This window comes from Benincasa hispida, chromosome 9 (assembly GCF_027475165.1).
Source record: "Benincasa hispida cultivar pf3 chromosome 9, pf3_genome.v1.1, whole genome shotgun sequence".
NCBI classification, from domain to species: domain Eukaryota; kingdom Viridiplantae; phylum Streptophyta; class Magnoliopsida; order Cucurbitales; family Cucurbitaceae; genus Benincasa; species Benincasa hispida.
In genome coordinates this window covers 54509620-54533882 of record NC_143486.1, presented here as the reverse complement: position 1 = coordinate 54533882, position 24263 = coordinate 54509620, and the positions used below count along the sequence as shown (strand labels likewise).

At 33.1% G+C, this 24263-nt stretch overlaps 1 long non-coding RNA gene across 1 annotated transcript; it reads right to left on the bottom strand.

Moving 5' to 3' along the window:
• Positions 1 to 13937: 13937 nt before the first annotated feature.
• On the bottom strand, positions 13938 to 17510 carry LOC150033914 (uncharacterized). The gene is made up of 2 exons (XR_016532062.1): positions 16225 to 17510; positions 13938 to 14447 (listed from the first exon to the last, which is right to left on the bottom strand). It is a non-coding gene; the product is annotated as an uncharacterized LOC150033914 (long non-coding RNA).
• Between the last annotated feature and the right edge of the window lie 6753 nt (positions 17511 to 24263).

Below are 24263 nucleotides of genomic sequence, written 5' to 3'. Positions count from 1 at the left end.
TAAATTTATTGCTTGAATAGAAATCCAATAAACCTAAAAGTCCCTTGACTATTGGATGAGTACTTGAACGTTATGTGGAGACATAAAGGTGAATCAAGTTCGAGTCAAAATGATCTATAGTACATAGATAAGGTTGTGTACCTTATTCTAGTAACACTATTGGATACGGCCTGCTCTGCAGTTGTTACAAGGAGTTGTAAAGTGCTACAAACGAAGTGATCCTAATTCGTTCATGTTGAACATGAGAAGTGGGAGTGTCCTTGTGTAAAAGAGATTGTACAAGATCAGACCACGAAATGAGTCACTTGTAAAACATTGTTTACTATTTAAGACTAACTATTTCAAAGCGATAACCTAGGTAACTTGATCTCAATCCTGAGCTAACTATGAACTCCTGTTTATCTAGAATTGCCCTTAGATTTGCATAGGTGAGGGTTGGCTCAACTGCGCCGACTCAATATGACTGTCATTTCAGTGGTAAGACCGGATAGATAGGGAGACATAGGGTGCAAGAGAAAATTCACTCCTACCTGCTTTAGGGATAGTAGAGAGGTTGTTCCCTTAAGTGTTGATTCTGGGGCTTGAAGAATGGATCCTGCCCTCTCATTTGGTATGAGAGGGACTTGGTTTTGTGTTGGATCATAAAACAATTGTTCATTAGGGGATCAGTGGGGATTTAAGGAAAAAGAGGTAATTTTAGGGGTAAAACAGAGATTTGACCCAGCCGTTATTACGAACAACCTGTGAAGGGTTAACTTACTAATCATGGTTATATCGAGTGGACAAAATATATCTATAGTGAGGGGAGGTTACTATGGGCTTTAGTGGAGTGACCCATTAGCTAACGAATGGGGGTTAGATCGGTCTAATGAGTTTAACCGATTAATCTCGGATCGTTGGAGCCCATGATCTGTAGGTCCATGAGGTTCCCCTACTAGCTCATATTGGATTAGCTCTAGAGTAGTGTGATAAGTTAATTTGAAACGTTCAAATTAGAATCAAGCGAAATTGGAGAAAATATATTTAAATATGATTTAAATATATGAAGAGGAATTTGTGTAAAAAATAATTTAATATTGGATATTAAATTAATTATAATTATTTAAATTTTTTAAATAATTATTTATTAATTTTATTAGAAAATTAATTTATGAAATTAATTTGTAAAATTAATAAATTTTGATTTTAGAAATAAAATATGGTTTTAAAATCAAAATAGATTTTGGAAATTGAAAAATCACACAAACTTGAAAAATGGGTTTTTCAAGTCATCTTCAAAGTAGCTTACAAGAAACCCACCTCCTCCTTGGTTTACTCCAAGCAAATTTTTCAGCAAAAATTCAGTCGATTCATCCTTCTTTCTTCACTCCAATCTCTTCAATATAATTGCAGACTAACATTCAAAGTAGTTTACAAGGAACCCACCTCCTCCTTTGATTTACTCTAAGCATGAGTTGCATCCCATGCAGCATATCTCTTTGCATGATAGTCTACATTGATATTGAAAAGATTGGAGTGAAGAAAGAAGGATGAATCGATTGAATTTTCGCTGAAAAATTCGGATGAAGAAGGTGTTCTTCAATGGGTTGGTTCAATGAGCTTTCTCCATATTCCCTCTTATTCCAGCTTATTTTGAGTCCCACCACTTAATCTAGAGCACCAAGAGGATAGTATGGAAGATCTTGTGGTGGTCTACACAAGGATTTCGAGGATTTAGCAGCTTGAAATAGAGATTTCGTCGGTTCGGCCAAGGTATGTTCTTGAAACCCATTATACTCTGTTTTAGCATGTTTCTTTTCAACCAAAATTAATGAATTAGAATGCTTATGGATCCTGATTTCTTCCGCTGCGTGCTGGTGTCTATCCAACAGTAGACTCCATCACGGTATGAGTTTGTCTGTTGTAGACCCAATAAGCTCGATTATTTGTGGAACATCCAAGAAGTATCCCTTCATCAAACTTGGAATCTCATTTTCTTCTAGTCTCTCTATCAACAAGAATGTAACAGACACTTCCAAAGACATGAAAATATTTCACATTAGGTTTTCTACCTCTCCATACTTCTAAAATAGTGCTTGAAGTTCCTGGTGTAAGACCATTTTGTTATGTATATGACAAGCCGTGTTTAAGGTAGGGGTGGAATCGCAAACCGAACCAAACCGCTTTTATTTATACATGAAACCGAACCGCACCGTTTGTACGATTCGTTTCATGAATCGGTTTCATTTTTTTTTTGCCTTTTTTTTTTTTGTTTCTTCTTCCTTTTATTTTTCTTCTTCATTCCACTCTCTCTTGCCTTTTATTTTCCTTCTTCATTTTTTTGAAATTTGTATATTCTCTTTTTTTATTTTACCAATTTTTCACATAATTTAAATTATCTTTTATTTTCCTTGTTTTTTTTTTTTTTGAAATTTGTATATTCTCTTTTTTTTTATACTATAAACATAATTTAAATATCAATCCAATAATCCACAATAAGAACATGTCCAAAGTACACAATACACAAATTTCTTAAATATCAATCCACAATAACTCATAAAAACATATCAATCCAAATGACTACAATAAAAAGTTAAAAACTAAAAGTTCTCCAAAGTACACATAGCACAAATTTCTTAAAAATCAATCCACAATAACTCATAAAAACATATCAATCCACAATAACTCATAAAAACATATCGACCCAAATGACTACAATAAAAAGTTAAAAACTAAAAAGTTCTCCAAAGTAGAAGTACACAATACACAAGTCGCATAAAAGAAAATAACAAGTTAAAATACTAGTGTTGAATTCCAAAAGTCACAAACAAATTTGTTCGCTTGTCAATCATAATTCTCTTTCTCCTTGTTTTTTGCATTTGTCGCTCTGTTCAATCCCGTTATGAAAACTAAGAAACAAATCATAAACTTGTTAGTAGTTACTATAATAAATATATGAATAAATATGTTAAAAAATATATATATATAAATATGTTTAGAATATATGAACCTTCCTCTTCATCTTCAATTTCCTCCAAGTATTATCGTAACCCAATGCTAATTTGTTTAGAACGTAACTAATTTTGTGCACATACAAGTGCCTCAATAGTGGTTGGAGATAATGAGGTACGAAAAGGATCAATTACTCTCCCACTAGTACTGAATGCGGACTCAGAAGCAACTGTGGATACCGGAACTGCTAAAAGATCTTGTGCAATTTTGCTAAGAATCTTATATCTAGAAGAATTCCCCTTCCACCAATCTAAGATATCAAAGTTATCTTCATGTTTAACACAAGGATCCAGTAAGTAAATATCAACGTCTGAATCTGCACTTTGCGAATCATCTTCATCCAATCAAAATCAAAATGGAAAATCTCTAAAGCACTTGCACTTGAAGTTCTAAATGGAGAACTTTTGTACATGAAGATTGACCCTTATTAGCAACTGATAGTGACAAATTGTATTCATTGAACAATGCTCTCAAAACACCCTCTACCTTACTTCCTAGAGCTTTTGCCACATCAACATCAAATAATTGATTTAGGCAATGCAAAAGAAATTTCATCTTATAATGAGGGTCCAAAACGAAGGCAACATACAAAAATAAATTTGTTCTATTTTTTTTTCTCCAATACTTATCAAACTTTTCTTATATTTTCATTGCCATTTCTTGCAAAAGCACATCATTAGGACCAGTTGCACTTGAATATTTTCTGATGCAATTCTGAACAATACTAATCTCATAGTCTGTATAGAAAGTAACATATAAAGACCCTGAAAGCTTAACAGTTACTTTATAGAACACTGACAAGAATTTGGTAAATATTCTCGCAATTTTCCAATCCCTGGTGGTTAGTTTTTCCTCCTCATTCATGTAGATTCTGTTGTAGTCTTCTAACCTCTCAAATTTGGAACATCAAGACACAACATACTTTTACTATCTATGTTCTCCTCTTTGATACACTTCTTAAATGTGACAAGTCTAGCAGGAGAAGATCTAGCAAACCTCATAGCATCTTGAATCCAAACCAATGAATCATTAATATCTTTTAGGCCATCGCATACAATTAAGTTCAATATATGTGCACAACATCAAACATGCAAGAACTCACCATCTAACACCAACCCATGCTTAAAACGCTTCTTCAAATAAGCAATGGCAATATCATTTGATGAAGTATTATCAATTGTCAATGTCATAACCTTTTCAATACCCCACTGTTTTGATTCTCAATTTGGGTGAAATTAAGAATTCTCTTATGTAATTTCCAATCTTTATCAATAACGTGTGCAGTCAAAACCAAATAGTTCATATTTTGGATTGATGACCACGTATCGGTTGTGAGTGACACTCTATATCCTTCTTTCACAAAAATGCCCTTCAACATCTCTTTCTTGCTATCATAAATTCTCGAAATATCCTCAGCAATTGTTTTTCAAGAAGGAAGAAAAAAATTAGGTTCTACTAACGTCAAAGTCTCATTCACAAACCTCTTAAACCCTTGGTTCTCCACGAATTTAAATGGCAACTCATCTATAATAATCATCTCAGTAAGTAGTCTCCGAGCACTCTCAATAGTAAACATCTTGTAACTAAGGGATGAATGTGATTGTGAATTATCTCCAATACCCTCATTGTTCTTAAAAACCAACTTAGTTTGTGTTACATCTAACTTAGACTTCTTAATCTGATAAGGATTTTTTTTACAGTAGTGTTCAATATGCATTCTCATAGTTGAATTTCCATTCCTTCTAGGATGACATGCATACACCATACCACAATAGTTACATTTAGCATGCGGATCATCATCACTATATTGAGAACATTTAGTAAAGTGATCCCATACCATATATGAATTTTTCCTCTTTTGTCCACTTGTATGCTTTGAAACTGTCTCCTCACTTTCGTTTTTTCGTGGTGGTGGTGGTAGTGATGGCATAACAACAACATCATTATTGGAATCGCTGCTCTTGCTCAAGCTCATTGTGATAGACCGATGGTACCTATAAAGGGGAAAATAGAGAGAAAACTTATTACCATCAAACAAAATCATTTACTTAAACTAAAAATTCAAATACAACAACAACCAACAACAACAAGACAACATCAATCGGATTTTATTTGTTCAAACACAACAACAATAACAAAAGTTGTGCTAAACTAAGATAAAGATTACCTAACAATTTCATTAGTTTCTTAAAAGTTTATTTTATTTATCTAAAATTTTATTTTATTTACCTAAATTTCAATAATTCAATCGGATGAGGACTAGCTCAAACGAGCAGCGGGTGTCGATCTCGAATGAGCTGTGGGCGGCGATCTCGAACGAGCACGAATGGGCAGCAGTCTCGAACGAGCACTAACGGGCGGCAGTCTCGAACGACACGAATGGAAGCGGCTGTCTCTGGTTCACGAACCAAATTTTCCTTTCCTCTGGTTCAGTGGCAGTCTTGAACGAGCACGAACGAAGAACGAAAAAAAAAGAACGGCGAAAGAAGTTGTGCGTCTTACGTCGGACGGATCGGCAGCGGCAACAGCAACAAAAAACCCTAAAAGTTCTAAAGGAAGAAATCGAAAGCAGACGGAGTCACGGAAAGGAAGAAAAGAAGAGAAGTCATGCGCGTGCAGTCTAGGGTTTTCTCTTTAGTTTTAAATTTAAGTTATTTATTATTAAATATTAATATTATATATATATATATATATATATATATATATATATAAACGATTCGGTTCGGTTTAGAAATCAGTTTTCAAGCTTTGAACCGAACCGAGCCATTTAAATTCGATTTCAACAGCCCAACGAATCGCATCGAACCGAAAAATTCGATTTTGCTTATAAATCGGTTCGGTTTTGCAATTTGGTTCGGTTTCAGCAATTTTGCTGTCCACCCCTAGTTTAAAGCTTCTGCCCAAAAGTGAAATGAAAGATATTTTTCATGTATCATCACACGAGCCATCTCCTGAACAGTTTTGTTTCTCCTTTCCACAATTCCATTCTGTCGTGGTGTAATGGAGTTGTAAATTCATGGTGAATCCCAACAGACTAATAGAACTCAGTGAATTGAAAGTTTTCAAACTTCCTACCATGATCACTTCAAATCTATATCACATTCAGATCTTTCTCATGTAAGCTCTCTCTTCTTCTACTCTTTCTTAGTATATTAGGAAGCATATAGTTGAGATTGAACTCGGGGACTTGAGATAAATTTGATGTGGATATTTTGTTAAGATTTATAATTAAAATGTGGATCTCTTGTTAAGATTTATAATTAAAAATAAAAAGATTTGGATTGACATTTGTTTCACTTAGGAAGAGAAAATAAGAATTTTAGGAATAATTTGAGGGTAATGAACCTAGTTAAGCATGTAAAGTAAATTCGATGATGAACTTGGCATGCTCGGGATAGGTCAAAGTCAAAGTAAAAAAAAAAACTCAACAATTTGAAAAGTGGTGAAATTTTTGTAATTTTTTAGTTTTAAAGGTAAATTTGGTTTGTTTAAGACTTATTGGACATAAATGTACGGGAAATTAAAAGAAATTAAGGGGAAGTTATGAGAACCGAGAGGAAGAGGAAAAAAAAAAAAGAGAATTTGAGAGATTTTGAAAAAATGAGGTGCTTTCTATTGAAATTTCTCATTGGATGGCTTTGAGGTTAAGGATTAATCATCTGGGCACGTGTTAAACCGAAAATTGAAGCTGGAAAACGAAGAGAAAAAGAGAATTTCGAATTTTTTTGAGTTTGGCCGACTGAAGAAGAGGAAAAAAGTTATTTTCGAATTAGGGTCGTTCTTGTGAAGGAAAATTGGGTAAAATGAAAGAAAATAAAATAGGAAGTAAAGAAGAAGCTCGTAGGAGGCTTGCTTTGAAGAAATTTGGCCGAAGAAGTCAGGAAAACGAAGAAAAACAGTGGCCCTAGAGTTATAGCGAAAACAGAGGATGCTTGGGTTTTTAGCAAATTCGTGAAGTCAGAGGCTAATTCGAAGCTCCAACTTTAAAGGTAAGTTACTTACAAGGTCCTTCTAGAGTTCTATAGTCTTGAATTTGATCTTTATTGACTGGAATTTCTAATTTTGAGTTCTGAAAATTCTGTTTTTTCTCGCCGGAAAAACAGAGGTACTGTGGAGAGTTTGGTCGATTCCGGGAGTTCTAGGGCAATTTGGACGTCCAAACTTTGAGGTAAGTTAATTAAGAGGATGGGTAAAAGGTTTTTATAGGCTAATTAAGCTTTAAATGGCCGAAAAATGATGAGTTTAAATCTGAAATGCTCATCGGAAAAATAGAGGCCAAATCTTGAAATTTCTGGGCTGAAGGTTGAAGAAAGAGTTGACTTTCTTGTTTGACTTCTGTCTGTCATCTACTGTCCGTCATTAAAAGCTGGAAAATCAATTTCAAGCTAATTAAGGAGTTCTCAAGCATAATTAGGGATCCAATTGGTATTGTTTTGAAAATTAAACCTAAAATTAGAAGTAATTGGGATCCAAAGTCAACTTTGAAGTTGATTAAGGGGTTAATTTGAAGTAAACCTAATTAGGGTTAATGAGAAAAATTAAGGAAAATTGGAATAGAATTAGTTTTTATTGAAGATTAGTTTTAAGGTCTTGAGTTAATTTTAAAGCAATTGAGTGAACAAATTACAAATCAAACTCTACCTTGGATCAAATTAGGGATTTGACAAAAGTTTAAGTGAAATTGGTTATACTTGAAGATTAATTTTCAAATAATTGGATTATGATCATGTGGAGGATAACTAGAGGATTATCAATATAATTTCAAGATAAACAGGAGATGGAGAAACCGAAATTATAAGGAGGAGCCGATTAACAGTGAGTGGTTTACTTTTAAATGTTTTGATATAGAAACTAATTATATATTATAGTATGTTATGATTTATGAAATGTGATGGCATGATCTATTTTACTTGGCTGATATTTCAAAAATATTTAAATCATGATTTCTAAACTATCAATGGTTTTATATGATCTTGATTTATCAAAATGTAGTTTGGAACCAGAGTTTACACAATTGTGACTTGTATGGTTTTATATGAAAACCATTTGATGTTGACTTATATGAAAACTAATATTTGTTCTTGCAATTTCTAATAATTTGAATGCAAGAATAAATCGTGTTTCCCCAAAATCACTCATTTGAAATTGAGTAGAGGTTCAATTCTTAATTTTAGTAAGGAAGCCTACATATGTGTGTGGAATATTTTAATTTTAATTTTAATAATATAATAAGTTTAATTTTTATTAAGTTTATAATAAAAAGCACGAAAACTAATTTGTAATGTATGCTTAACCTAAAATTTGTATAGTAGGTTGAGGTTTTTTTTTTTTTTAATTCTTTGTGATATGTATTTTTCCTAGTGTATTAGTATTTCAATTTCTCAATTGATTATGATTTAGATCTTGATTATTTCATTACGTTAGGACTTTTAACCCTACAACTGGTATAAAAACCAACTCGTATAATTAATTTAGAAATTTCAAAATTTGCATTGGTTTGGTTGGTTGAATTACATTATGTGGTTTGCGAATGAATGTTTATGGTAAAGTTTGGTCTTATATTACATGTTTAATTTGATTAATTTGTATAGGACCCTACGTTTTTTGGCATTTTATCATATAATTCGAGTCTTCTGTAAGCCAATGTTTAAAATTAGGGTTGTTAACAATGAAGATCGAGACCAATTTTGACAAAAAAAAAAAAAAGGAAGAACATTCGACGATCTGCCTAGAATCACTTTCTGATGTTGCAGCATTGCAACGCTACAACTGTGTTACGCAAGGGTTTGCATTGTGCGCGGTTTAGGGTACTCCAATTTGGTTCGGTTGGTTCAAGGTGGTTTGATCTGGTTTTGTACTGGAATGGATTGCTTCGTTGTTTTGGGGTCCGGTTTGAAGCAATTGGAGTCGGTTTAGGTTGGTCTAGGTCGGTTCTAAAGCAGAAGAAACTATTTTAGGATAAAGTTTACAAAAATTATAATTTATTGTTGTATTGTATCCTAGGAGCCAAATTAGCAATTCATTTGCTATTTAAATACTTTATGGATGTCATTTAGATAAATCTCACCATAGGTTAAGCATGTTCATGCATTTTAATATATTATAAGGGTTATAAATACATTTTGAAATGTTAAATATATGGAATTGGAAAAGCATGATGCATGACATTACTTAGGTAAATATAAATGGTTAGATCTATTAATGTTTTATATATGCTTTGTTGATTTTCATGAATTGTTTAATATAAGTGTTATATTAATAAAGTTGAAAATCAATTTGCATTGAGCATGACACATTCATAGTTTAATATAATTGTTATATTGATGTCATGAATGCGTGTAATATGATTTTCTTATTAGTTAGAATGTGATAGATAATTAATTAAATCATAGAAAGCATGAATATAGGGCTAATAATTTTTTTGTATGGTTATAAAATTAATATTTAGTAACCGTCAACATATAATGGAGAGTTACATGCAAACTTAGGATCTTAGGGAATTGGATTTTTTTTTTTAATAAAATGTTTAAAATCAATTTAGAACTTATACATTGATTCTAATAAGATTGTAATTAAGTGTTTTTTTAATAGATTTAAAATATGACTGAGTAGGACAAACAAGACTTTAAGTTAGAAGGAAACTCTAATGGTGAAGTTATGTCTAGGTTGGGGGTATTTAAGATGATGATTTACGAAACTCCTCCTACCTGGATACTGACTCGAAGCTTGAGTTGAATTAACTTTAGTCAGGTTAGCAAGCAATATCACTAGATTAATTAAATAGTTTAATTCACATAGAACATCAAAGTAAATACCTTATTATAAGAGTTATAATAGGCATAGACTTAGATAGATTTATTAGCCAAAATTTAACTAAGTATAATAAAACCCAAAACGGTAGAACACTTTAGTGGGAAAAAATGATATACGGGATGTATCAATTTTTAGCCCTCACGTCCGTGAGATCCATGCTTGGTTTCGTGTTGCCCTGGATGCAGTCTCCCTTCAGAAAGTGTTTGCATGGGTCAATACAAAGGTGAATTGGGAAACTATTCATAGTAGATGGGAGATCCTATGGTCTCCTTCATTAGGTTGCACCGTGAGATTCCTATGATCTGTCTGCGTGTCATCTTAGAGCAATCACCCATTCGAAGGGTCTAATCATAGGATTTGGAACAACGCAAACTCCATTAATTGATAGAGTTTCTTAGGTTAATCTTCAACAGCTGCCTTTCCTTACGGTAGCCTGTTGAAGCGTACCTTTGGGATCCAAAAATGGTAAGGTCACACTTACGGGTTGAATTAAGCTAGTTGATGAATCCTTGGTCGAAAAAAAATAGCTAAGAACTATAGGAATAAGGTTTATTCTAATATTAGTAATTAGTTGAGATCGCCTCAATTAAAAAGAGGGGTAGTTGATCACCCTTCAATGGTCGTTGCTCTAAACCTTTGAAGTATTGTTGCCAAAAAAACTAAATCAATAACTTAATTAGGATTCTTTGATTGCTTGTTTTTTTTTTTTTTTGCTGAATTGATTAGATGCTTGTATTTTGTGTGATGAGCTAAGGCAAATATAGCTGATACGATTAATTGTTTGTTATTCTTTTCAGCATGTCTTCCACAATTATTTCCTTGTCAAAGAACGAAAAATTAATCGGTGATGCATATCTCAAAAACCTAACTCTCTAGATAACCCTCAAAACTTTAGCCGTGATAGCCTTTGTAAATGGTTCATCAATATTTTGCTCCGAAGCTATCTTCATGACGATCACATCTCCTTGTTGCATAATCTTTTGCATCAAGTGATACCTCCTCTCTATGTGCTTGCCTCTCTTATGGCTTTGAGGTTCTCTTAAATCTACCACAACACTACTGTTATCACAATAAATGGTGATGGACAAAAACATATTTGGAACAACTTCCAAATCAATCAAGAACTTCCTTAGCCATACAACTTCCTTAGCAACTTCACAAGCAACTACATACTCTGCTTTTGTGTAGAGTCCGCAATGCACCCTTATTTGATGCCCTGTCACACTATAGCTCCTCAATTAAAAGTGAACACCGATCCTGATGTGGATTTCTTAGAATCCTTATTGGTCTAAAAGTCAAAATCAGTGTATCTAGTAAGGGTCAAATCCTTAGCTCTGTACACAAGCATATAGCCCCTCATTTTCCTTAGATACTTGAGGATTGTCTTAATCGCATATCTACCAACAATCTCAACTGCATAGCACATAACATGGCATACGTAAGACTGCCCACATCTGATGCGTAAGGAATCTGTCTTATCTCCTCAACCTCTTGAAGTGTCTTAGGATACTTGGACAATGTAATTCCATACCTAAAAAGTAGATTGCCCTTATTGAAATTTTGCATCAAATATCTTACAAGTATTTTGTCAATATAAGATGCTTAAGACGACTAATATTTGTTCTTGCAATTTCTAATAATTTGAATGCCAAGAATAAATCGTGTTTCCCCAAAATCACTCATTTGAAATTGAGCAGAGGTTCAATTCTTAATTTTAGTAAGGAAGCCTACATCATTTCCCAATGAGTAGTATATGATCTACATACAAAATAAGAAAAGAAACAATACATTTGATGATTTTCTTGTAAACACAAGGTTTACTAACGTTTTGATCAAAATCACGAGATTTGACTGCAGTGTTAAATCTTATATTTCAAGATCTAGATGTCTGTTTCAATCCATAAATGGATCGTTTAAGCTTGCAAATTATTTACTTTTAACCTTTTATGAGTTCTTTGGTCAATTCATGTACCCTCATCAAGATTGTCATTCAGAAAAATGTAGTATTGACATCATTTTCCATATCTCATAATCATAATATGTGGCAATAGATAAGAGAATGCGAATAGACTTCAACATGGCAACAGAAGAGACTCGGATGGTTGACGCGGCGACGAGGGTTCCCTTTTAACGGCGGCAAGGGTTCCTTCCAGCGTGAAAAACAAAAGGGAGCTCTTGCATGCACCTAGGGAAAAGGAAAATTTTAATTTCTTTCCTTTTTTCCCTTTATTTATATGTATGTAAATATATATAATAATTAAAACCCCTTTCCTTTTCCCTTTTAAATTCCAAATTTCAAATTCTTTTATTAAATCCAAAATCTCTTCTTAAATTTCATCCAAATAAATTCAAAATCAATATTTCAAATCCTTTCCAAAATCATCCTTTGAGTGAATTTAAATCTTCCATCCTCAATAACAAATCGAATTATCTTACTAAAACAATTCAATTTAACCAAAAGCCTAATTAAATCCCAATTAACTCAAAATAAATAAATCAAAATTAATTTAGCCAAAATGTAAATCGTGAATTCGAATTCGTCCATACAAATCCAACATCAATAATAAATATTTACATGAAAACTCCGTGGGTGTTATATTTTGGGGGATTTTGTTTTTGGTTTGATACAAGTAAAGCAACTTCACTTTACCCAACCTCACCTTCATCCATAAGAACTGACTTTTGATATTCTTAAGAGCATTTTTGACAAATTGAAAGGGCAAAGATAGTGAATGAGGAAGGAGAAAAACATATATGGAGAGAAAAAAAAGCTCACTGATTGATGATTTTGAGAGATATCAAAAAGAGAAACCACCGAGACTGTGGGGGATGCCAAGACTAGAAGAACGCAGGAGGGAAGAATCACCGAGAAGAGAGACAGACGCCAAAAGAGTGAATCGACACGATGATGCAATAAATTTTGGGAAATAGAAAGATAGATGCCAAATGGGAAATGGTTTGGGGAAATTGAAATGGGGAAAGATGGGAGGGAAAACAAAATAAAAGGGCAAATCGAGAGAGATTTTTGGATGGGTGTAAAAATTTACTTAATTTTTTCAGAAATATTTTGTTACTTTCAGCGACAAGGTAAATTTGTTGGTAAAAATTTTTAAAATTTAGTAGCACTGGTCAATATGTTACAAATTGTTTTAGAGACGCTAGTATATATTTCGTTGCTAAAAATGATATTTTTCGACATATTTCTTACGTGTTGCTATAACTTAGCTTTTAGCAACAAAAATTACTGAAATTTTGTCACTGAAAATGAATTTTCTTGTTGAAAGTCCATGAATTTCCATAGCGTTTTTTCAACGCTATAAAAAGTCTATTTTGATAGCACATATATGATGTTATGAAAACATTTCATAACGTAAAAAATAACGCTATTGAAACGTTTTAGTAGCGTTTTTATAGCGTTAGAAAAGCGCTATCAAAACGTTTCAATAGCGTTTGTCCAACGCTAAAAAGAAAGGTTATTGAAACGTTTTGATAACGCTTTTCTAACGCCATAAAAAACGCAATCAAAATGTTTCAATAGCATTGTAAAAATGCTATAAAAGAGTGTTCATAACATTTTATAAACTAGCCGATGTTATTAAAAGTCCTCGACTTTCCATAGCGTTTTTGTATAGCTATTAATATCACTATAGAAGTTGCATATGATAGCTTTAATTCAATGTTATGGAAACATTTCATTGTATTGGAAAAGTACCATCAAAAGTTGTCATAGTAATAAAAAAAAGTTATAAAAGACATTCTATAGCAATTTTAGGCACGCTATTGAAAGTCCCTTATTTTTATTGTCATTTTTTCATCGTAATGGAAAAAAGCTATAAATACCCCATCTTCAAGCATGAATTTTAACGTTAATAAACTTTCTATAGCATTTTTATAGTAGTAAAAACAATACTATAATTTATCTTTAATAGCACTTGTTAATAATATTTTTTTAGATTTTACAATTTGGTTCGCAAATATTATTGTAGAATTAATTATAAACATATATTTATAGAAGTCGCTTGCCCATATTATTGTCTAGACGAATAAAGATGTAGTTCACATTTCATACAAATCTACAATCTTAATGATGACCAAAATCTTCAAATTTATAGCATACAAAAGAAATAAAACACTATATTCATCCAAAATGTTTGATATAGTCATGAAAAGTATGTTCCAACAAAATTCTTACCTAATAGAACAAGTTGTAAATTCTTAATCCAAATAAAATGACTACATATATAATCCCAAAAAATTGATACAAACAAGACAAATGTTTAGATTATAGCGATACCAAAATTCTCACACAAAAAATATGAAGCTCCGATGTTTGTCGTCATATCAATCACCTTATAAAAAATGAAACAAAATAGCTTTCATAAATCATCATGATCTATCTATTATAACGATAGATTAGCTAATGAACTAAGTAAACACTTAATTCACAAAGTAGTAGCCAAATTTTCTTACATAGTTTGACTTTATCCATTGGCGATGCAACAGTAGTAGTGCCCATAACATCGTCAATAATAATACTGTCAGATGTAGGCCTCCATAAGGAAAAAAAAATGTATGAAATGCATGAAATCATCAATTATACTACTTGAACAAGACATTCCCACATGATTGGGTTCAACACGCTCCTAAAAAAAAAATTGCATGAAATCATTCAAACGCCGAGAAGCCAATGAGCCATTGGGGGGAAGGGGAGGTTATAACCAACACAAATTCACAACATTTAGAAACTCCTACTTGAACTAAATCACTACTCAAATGCCAACAAGCAAGAAATAGAAAAAAATAATAAATGAAAAATCAGCGAGAATAACCAAAATGTCAGCAAGAAACCAACTGAGCCACAAACTGATACTCCTAAAATAATATAATTAAGAGTATAAGACAAACCATAATTGGATTTTTATTTATACTTCCATAACCAATTTTACAAATGCAAAATTGTCATTGAATGGGTTCTTTCCATTTCTGAAATTTGCCAAGTGTTCTTTAGAAGTTTTGATCTAGGAGGCAAACCCTCATCATTTCTAGAATTAAGCCAAGCAACATGCAATTAAATTTCTAATTAAAAAATTAGAGAGGTTGCTTTGAATAAAGGAGATTTTGAAAATGTGTAAAAGAAAAAGAAGGAAACGTACCTAAAATCGCTTTGATATTCTCTTTGAACCTTAACTCAAAAGTTACAAATTTGAGAATTGAAGAATATTTAGAATGTTTCAATTATCTGTCATATAACCAGCTTTCACCAATTTTACAAGTCTTCAACAGTCAAAGATTGTTGTCAAGCTCCAATTAATCCACCAAATTCTTTCCTTTTATAGCGGTTGGATTTTCTATCATGACAACACACATAATCCTTAGAGAATACTAACATTTGACCTTTATTCACATATGTACTTTCTATTTATTATTCCTTTTACAATGAGATAAAATCAGGCACCTTCCTTTCACCAATGAACTAGCTAGAAAGTCTAAAAGCCTTAAAAGAGATTCACCTATTTCAAGAGATATAGGAAAAGAGAGCACATTACAAAACAGAAAATCCATTCAAAAGCATCAAACAAGTGCAAATTAAAATACTAGCCACATTGATAAAATGAAATATGTATCCATAAATTTGGATGAAAGAGCAACCTCAATCATTCCTAATGAAATTAAACTAACAAAATGACTTTGAAACAACTCTAATTCATTTAGTTCAAATACATGGCCTCAATGTACAAATTCCCATCCATTTTGAACGTATAGGGAATAGGGAAATACATACACAACACCCAAGCAAACGACATGAAAAAAAACTAATGAAAAAGGTTGGGAAAAACTTCTTTAAGAAGAAGAATGGAGAAAGAGTGAAAGACATGGTAAATGAGACTTTTTGTGTGAATAAGAAAAAGAGAGAAGGGTTAGACCTTTCTGTACCTATTTGAGCGGCAACTAAAACAATTAAATTGGTCCTATAAATGCATTTGATTAGCAAAAGAAGAGTATGAAATTACCATTATTTAGACAACCTAGAAGAAAAGTAGCAGAAACTGATCATCATTTCACACATTTGGAACTAAATGGGTATGCAAAATCAGATCAAAATGCACTAGAAATAGCCTTGTATCGACAACAATCAAAACAGAGAGAGAAAAGGGTCAAAACGGAACTTGCAGTAGCTTTAAATATACAATATAATGGATATATTGGAGAGATTCCTACAAAATATATATATATATATATATATATATATATATATATCATTTCTCTAATAAAATCTATACCATAGCTGTAAGAACATAATGTTCACTAAACTAAAGCTATGATATGCTTAATATGTAATGAATTGTATATCATGATTTTGCTAACAACTCATCAATGAAAGACATTGCTCAAAAGGAACAAAACAGTTGTAGAAATTACCTCTTGGCAATCTTTCAGTTCCAATTCCAAACACCTTGATTGAAACAAGAACATAGTCTTACCCGTCCAAAAGAATACCGTCTTTATCAAACACTCTTCTTGAAACACTATTGGTATAAGTTGCACGTGAAGTTTAGTTTTCTAATTAGTTTATATAATGCTCAATAAGAAAATGAAAGAAAACTCGAGTTTGTGCATAAAAAGCAAAAAAGAATGTCAAACTTTTAAATAAGAAAATCAGTAACGAAATGCAACAAGTTTAAATTATGAGAATCTCCTTCAAACAAATTTAAACTCATTTCTTGCCTTCGGATTGACATTTCTTGCTTCCACATTAATGGAATATTCCCCGCCTATTTCTTTTGCCAATACCAGCAAAGCATACTTAGCATTTGCTTTGAAGTATTTCCTACCTTTTACTGCTACTTTGGTCTGCGATTTTGTTTCATATTTACAATGTTTTGATCTGATTTCTTAATTCCATTGTAGCACTGGAAGCTTGGGAGCTGGAAACTCAGAAGCGGAAGTTTCAAACATAAAAGTAAATAGAGCATTGATTTGAGGAACCAACAATGGGTGAGAATAAAGACTTGATAGGTATGTGAATGGTAAAATTCTTTTGAATTTTGATAAAATTTTGTAAAGATTTGGAGTTTGAACAAATTGATGTGATTGTCAATGTAAAGCAACAAACTTTATGTTGCAATCAACTTCACTAAAGGCATAAAGTAATGAAATCTATTCCCCATTTCTCGACTTCTTTGTATTTGACAGAGAAAAATTGGCCAAACTTCCAAACTACAATTGAGCCTTTAAACTTGCTGGAAAAGAAGTCACACATTTAATCTTTAAAAAACGATTGGGCCAAAATCAACCAACTTAAACTTATCACTAATGATTAAATTCATCCAAAGGATTCGTAATTGATATATAATACTATAAAATAAATTTGTAATCCAAAACACGTATTTTGTTTCTTATCAAGGAAATAACAGGGTAAGTAGAAAATGTAGTTTCAAGCACCTTCATTGTCCATGAATAGAGATACTTTTTTTCTTTTTGGAAAAACAATTAATATAGCATTCATTATTTAGCAATCAAACGAAGTAACTGCTAACCCCAATTTTTCATTTTCTTTTTATAATTTTAAACTAGTTTCTAAATAAAAATTTTCTATTTAATGAAAGTTGATATAAATTATAGATTGATACCACTAAAAATTGTTAAATTATGAAAGAAGTTGTCACAGAAATTCGATAAATGGTATACCTTGAAGGGACTTTGCAGACTTGTCCTATGGTAATTTGATAAATGGGATACCTTTCAGAGAACGAATAGCTATCTCAGAGAAAAGGAATTGGATCATAGTAAAACATAATAAGGAGGAGACAAAACATACCATACCACATAAATCCAACTGGAAGGTTCATCAAAGCTCCTATATGTCTTTAATTCAAGAAAACGGGATGAAAGGATAGTGATCTGGTCAATACAACTTAATGTTAGTGAAATTATTAATTTGCTTCTATAATTGGCCTTCTACTGCAAAATATAATATCAAATTAGAAATCCAGTTACCACTCTCATTTACCCAATTTTATACTACACTGTACGTAAATAGCACACATAATAATACCGATTGATATCTAAAAAACACGACCTTGCCACATTTACCAGCTCAAAAAACAATATCATTTCCATATTAATAAATCTATAACACAAAATAATTTACAATAAAGCATTTTTATAAAAGAAAATATAAATGACATAATCTAGAAAATATAAATGAACTAACGGAGAAAACGCCTAATGGATGAAGATTAAAGAGAAAGATGAATTAGATAGTGGAATAATTAACGGGAAAAGTAGGTTAGTGTTCAAAGAAATTATGACCACATCTTAATATATATAACCTACTACCTCTTCAATCACAAATGGTGTTAATCACATTAATTGTTCAAATTAGAAAAAAATATGTGAAAGAGAAGAAAACAAACAGCCAACAGCCAAATAGCTAATAATATATATAATTTTGTTGCCTTTTGTTATCTTTTTTGCCCTTAATCTTGTTCATCCAAGGTTTCCAGAAAAACTTATTTCGTGGAGTTGAACTTTGTATTTGTATTATTTTGAGTATAGCAAGTACAATCTCTAATACATAATCCTTTGATGCTTTTAAAATAAACTATAGTTTTAAGCTGGTTGACCTTCTTGGATGGTCAACCTTTGGGATTATTGATCTTTTTGGATGATCGTTGATGATTTTCTTAGATGATCAGCCTTTGGGCTTGATTATCTTCTTGGATGATCGATTATTGGGCTTATTGATCTTCTAGAATGATCAGCATTTGGGCTTATTGATCTTCTTGGATGATCGGTCTTTTAGTTTGATGATCTTTTTGGAGGATTAATATTCACACGAGGCTTATAGAGAAACTTGTTTCGTGGAGTTGAACTTGAGTCGGTGTTGATGTTGATGTTGTTTTGATGTGATGTGGTTCGATCTTTAGTATTTGATCATCTGATTCTCTCTCGGTTGAATGCGTACGCTTGATGTATAGAAGTGGAGCATTGTATAGAAGTGGAGCGTGTAGATATTCAAAAGTCTTCAGGTGTAGACTTAAGTCTTCAAGTGTGGTCAGCTTCAGGACTTGGGGCGTCTTTTGATTGTTGGGAAAAATATTTCTAGGTCCTCTGGAGTGTAGAGTTGCCGACCCCACGAATGTAAAAAGCTCCTCTATTTATAGAGTTCTCTGGCGGGCTTTGTAGGCTTAGGCTTAGTCAACGTCCATAGGCCTCCCCTTGGGCTCAATTAGTTGGATTTGGGTCTAATTTGATATTTGAACCAAATCAAGTCTATTTTTAGGCTCAATTATATTTTTGACCAAATTATAATATCAAATTGGACCAAATTAATTTTATTCGATCCATCGGTCAAGATGAAAAACATGTGGCATCATCGAAATTCGCAAAATTCAATTATTTGAAATTTTCTCATTAATTTAGTAAATGACGTGGCAATCTATGATTGGTCCAAATTTTCTCCTTCAATAAAGGCTTCTTTTCGAGATTTATGCACATATATGGGTGGATGAATCTCGAAAAATACAGAGTTGGAATTGAAATTTAAATATGTTTGTTCTTGAATTTGACCTATTGATGTGTCAGTCAAACTATGAATTTAGTACATAAGTTTAACTTAAATTTGGGATAAAATTTGGAATATGTCCAAATTTTAATTCCAAATTTTACCCCAACATGTTTTGAAAGTAGAGATAAGAACCTAAATTTAGATGAATTTGATATAAAAATTGGAAGATGCCCAAATTTGAATTTTACATCAATTTGAGATTTTATCCTTAATTTAATTTGACTTGAGGATAAAAGTCTAAATTTGGATGATTTAGATTTGAGATAAAATTTGAAATATGCCCAAATTTTATTTTGAGATTTTATCTACAATTGAATCTCGATGAATAATTTGATTTTGAATGAAATTTGGAATATAACCAAATTTTAATTTAAGATTTTATTCATAACTTAATTTTGATTTTGAATAAAATTTGGAATATGCCCAAAATTTAATTTGAGATTTTATCTACAATTTAATCTCAAAGTTGAAAATTTTGATTTTGAATAAAATTTGAAATATGCCCAAATTTTAATTTGAGATTTTATCCATAACTTAAATTTGATTTTGAATCAAATTTAGAATATGTCCAATTTTTAATTTGAGATTTTATCTATCATCTAATCTCAAACTTGAATAATTTGATTTTGAGTAAAATTTGAAATATGACCAAATTTTAATTTGAGATTTTATCCATAATTTAAATTTGATTTTGAATAGAATTTGGAATATGTCCAAATCTGAAGATAAATTTGAAGACAAAATCTAATAAAATCAAATTAAATAAAAACTTAATTTTATTTTTTTTCCATTTAATTTGAAATTAGGATAAATTCAAATCTAATAAAATCTAATAATTTAAATTAATTTTTTTTTAATTTGTCACGGAATTTGACAAAACCTCTATAAATAGGACCTCAAATCCGTATCTTCATCCCCTCATCCTCAAATTTTCTTTCTCTCTTTTCTTTCTTTCATCTTATTTTCTTTTCTTATTTTCTTTTTTCTTTTTTCTTTTTTCTTTAACTTTTCTTTTCTTTTTGTTTTCCATTTTTTATTTGTTTTATTTGTTTTATTTCTTGTTTTTTCCTTTCTTTTTTCTACACTCCCCCCGTTTTTTACACTTAAACCCCATTTTTTTTAATTATTTACTTCTCACTTCTTTCTTCTTTTAATCTTGAAGGATTTTTTTTTCAAGTTTACTAACTTGCCCCCATTGTTCCTTTTTTTTTTTTCTTTTTTTTTTTTTTTTGAAACTACAAATAGGACGAGAGGTAGTTTTGGGTTTTTGCAAGCATGATCTCAGTTTGCAACCTCACGATTTTTTCATAAGTCCTTGAGGATCTCTGTGTTTTATTGGTTTCAATCTTAGTTCGCGACCTGAAAATTCTGTCGGTTTTGGCTTGAGTCTTTGATTTGAACATTTTGTCGATTTCAAACTCCCTACTCAACCGACTTTGATCTTTGCCCACTATTAGCTTTGATCTTAGTGCATGACCTGAGGATTCTGTCGATCTTGAAAGTCTTTGACTTGAACATTCTGTTGGTTTCAAACTCAATGCTCGACCGACTTTGAACTCTACCCTTTACTGGTTTCGATCTTAGTGCACGACCTGAGGATTCCGTCGGTTTTGGCTTGAGTGTTTGACTTGAACATTCCATCGGTTTCAAACTCAGTGCTCAACCAGCTTTGATCTCCGCCTCTTATTGGCTTCAATCTTAGTGTAAGACTCGAGGATTCCATTGGTCTTGACTTGAGTCTTTGACTTGAACATTCTGTTGGTTTCAAACTCAGTGCTTAAACCAACTTGTATCTCTGCCCTCTATTGGCTTCGATCTTAGTGTGCAGCCTGAGGATTCCATCAGTTTTTTCTTGAGACTTTGACTTGAACATTTTGTCGGTTCAAATTCACTACTCAACCGACTTTGATCTCTACTCTCTATTGGCTTCGATCTTAGTGTGCGTCCTGAGGATTCCTTCGATTTTGGCTTGAGTCTTTGACTTGAACATTCCCAAGATTATAAAGTTCAAGGACTAAAATTGTAAATTAACAAGATTATAAATATTAGAGAAAAAAAACACAAACAAAGAGACTACCCTAGCCATTTTCCCAATATATTTTAAGCAGGAAGGTTGAAAAAATTTCCACGTACCAATATGAATATACCAGCTTCCAGGTGACATAAAAATCCAAAGATTTGAACTGACTGACAGTGCAAAAGCATGCCCCTCCTTGTCTTGAGCTAAACTGCTTTGGGATCATACATACCAAGGGTAACAAGCCTACTCTGTCCAAACAATATCCTTCCATATCCAAAGAGAAAAGAGATAACCACAATGGGTTCAATACTTCAGTATGGAAATGTATGAATAAAGAAGAGCAACAGAATCATGAAGGTACCTGGTTGATACACATATATTCATTCAACTCTAATTAAATGTATTTCTCATTGTAGATATGAAACCTGCATTCCTATTTGCCTGTTTAAGCTAATGACTACAAGAACCTGACTAGGTATGAAACCCTATGCTAAAAAGGAAGAACTCTAAGTGTTGAATAAATGTTCTTCAAAAAGTTTGGAATTCAACTAATGGAAATTCAACTATGTGCAAGGTGTTACTAAACTAGGCGTTTGGTATAAAACGCATAAAATAAAACTAAGTCCTGACAATCATGTGTGAAATTGTGAAGTTGAACGCATTGCATGAAAGTCGCCGATGCGTTGAGAACGCGTGAGCAAGAGCAGAGAAAGCGAGAGGTTGAACGCAAGGTACTGGGCAGACAATCGTGTAGCAAATGAGCAGTGCTACACGTATAGCAATGCGCAGAGCTAAGCGATGCGCTAGATGATCGTGATGATGCGCACTGAGTCAAACAATAAGAAGTCACGTGCTAGACTATCGGGCTATACGATAGGTAAAATACGACACATCAGTGTAAGCGCTAGACAATAAGCATAGAAGTTGGACGATAGCGCTAGACGATGATGCTAAGCGATTAGTGGATACATTGGACGATAAGGCGATGATGCTAAGCGATGGAGGTAAACGATGTGCACAGTAGCTAAGCGATAGGCTATGCACGACATCGTTGAGAACGAGATCGTCGACTAAACGATTGAGCTACACGACGGGTTGTTGGAGCTAAGCGAAAGATGTAAGAACTAAACGATGGAGCGGTGTTAAGGACTATGTTACGCAAGATTGATGAGCTCATCAAGACAAATGGCGTTATTGATGGAAGTCTGAAACAGAGATAGTAAGAGCTGGACGAATAAATGTTCGTGCAAAGTGAGTTCGATGCATGGAGAAGACATATCAAATAGAAGGTGGATGAGGCAGGGCGTTGGAAGAATGAGAGGAATATGTCTGGATATGATCAAAGGAGGAGGTGTCAGGTAAAGGAGAAGGGTGAAATGTCTATAAAAGGAGCGGAACACTTCACTTTAACCCACAAACCATTTATGTTCATAAATATCACTAAGAAAGGAGTAAGTAAGAGCCATTCATGCGTTGAATGAAGGAAAAGAGGCGCTAATTGGAAGAAAGTCAAAACAGACGGGCTGAAGGAAGCTGAGTGTACGGACAGATGCCTAGGCTAAATTCAAACAAGAAGTTATTCCGGACTACTCAAGCAAATAAGTTGATTTTTGGACCAAAAGTTTTTAAAATGAATGTAGATTTGGTATGAGGGCTGCCTTAATGAAATTCTAACTCTGAGGCTGTCAAATTCAAGGAAAACCGAGAGGTGCTCACCAGTGTGGAAACAGTCGGGTCAGAGGGAGTGAACTCGAGACTCCGAACTATCACCAAGGAATTTCAAGGCGAAACTCTAAGGTAAACTAGTTACTCTTTCGGGCCTTATCTCAAGACATTTCCTTATTCAAAAATGTGTGAAAATGTCTTACTAGTTTACCTTATTGTTTCGCCTTGAAATTCTTTGGTGATAGTTCGGAGTCTCGAGTTCACTCCCCCTGGCCCGACTGTTTCCACACTGGTGAGCACCTCTCGGTTTTCCTTGAATTTGACAGCCTTAGAGTTAGAATTTCATTAAGGCAGCCCTCACACCAAATCTACATTCAATTTAAAAACTTTTGGTCTAAAAATCATCTGATTTGCACGAGTAGTCCGGAATAACTTCTCATTTGAATTTAGCCTAGGCATCTGTCCGTACACTCAGCTTCCTTCAATGCCTCCGTTTTGACTTTCGTTCGATCAGCGCCTCTTTTCCTTCGTTCAACGCACGAATGGCTCTTACTCCTTTCTTGAATTTAGAAAGCGAGAGGTTGAACGCAAGGCACTGGGCAGACAATCGTGTAGCAAATGAGCAGTGCTACACGATGAGGTAGACGATCGTCTAGCAAGTGAGTGGCGCTACATCATGAGGTAGGCGATTGTGTAGGCGGGCGCTGGTTGATTGTGTAGCAATGAAGGGAGCTAAACAATGAGGTAGGCGATCGTATAGCAATGCGCAGAGCTAAGCGATGTGCTAGACGATCGTGAAGATGCACACTGCGTCAAACAATAAGAAGTCACGTGCTAGACTATCGGGCTATACGATAGGTAAAATAGTACACATCAGTGTAAGCGCTAGACAATAAGCGTAGAAGTTGGACGATAGCGCTAGACGATAGGCGAAATACTAAGCGATGGACGTTGAGCGCTGGGCGATGACGCTAAGCGATTAGTGGATACGTTGGACGATAAGGCGTCAGCACTAAACGATGGAGGTAAACGATTTGCGCAGTAGCTAAGCGATAGGCTATGCGCGAGATGGTTGACTAAACGATTGAGCTACGCGACAGGTTGTTGGAGCTAAGCGATAGATGTGGGAACTAAACGATGGAGCGATGCTGAGGACTGTGTTACGCAAGATTAATGAGCTCATCAAGACAAATGGCGTTATTG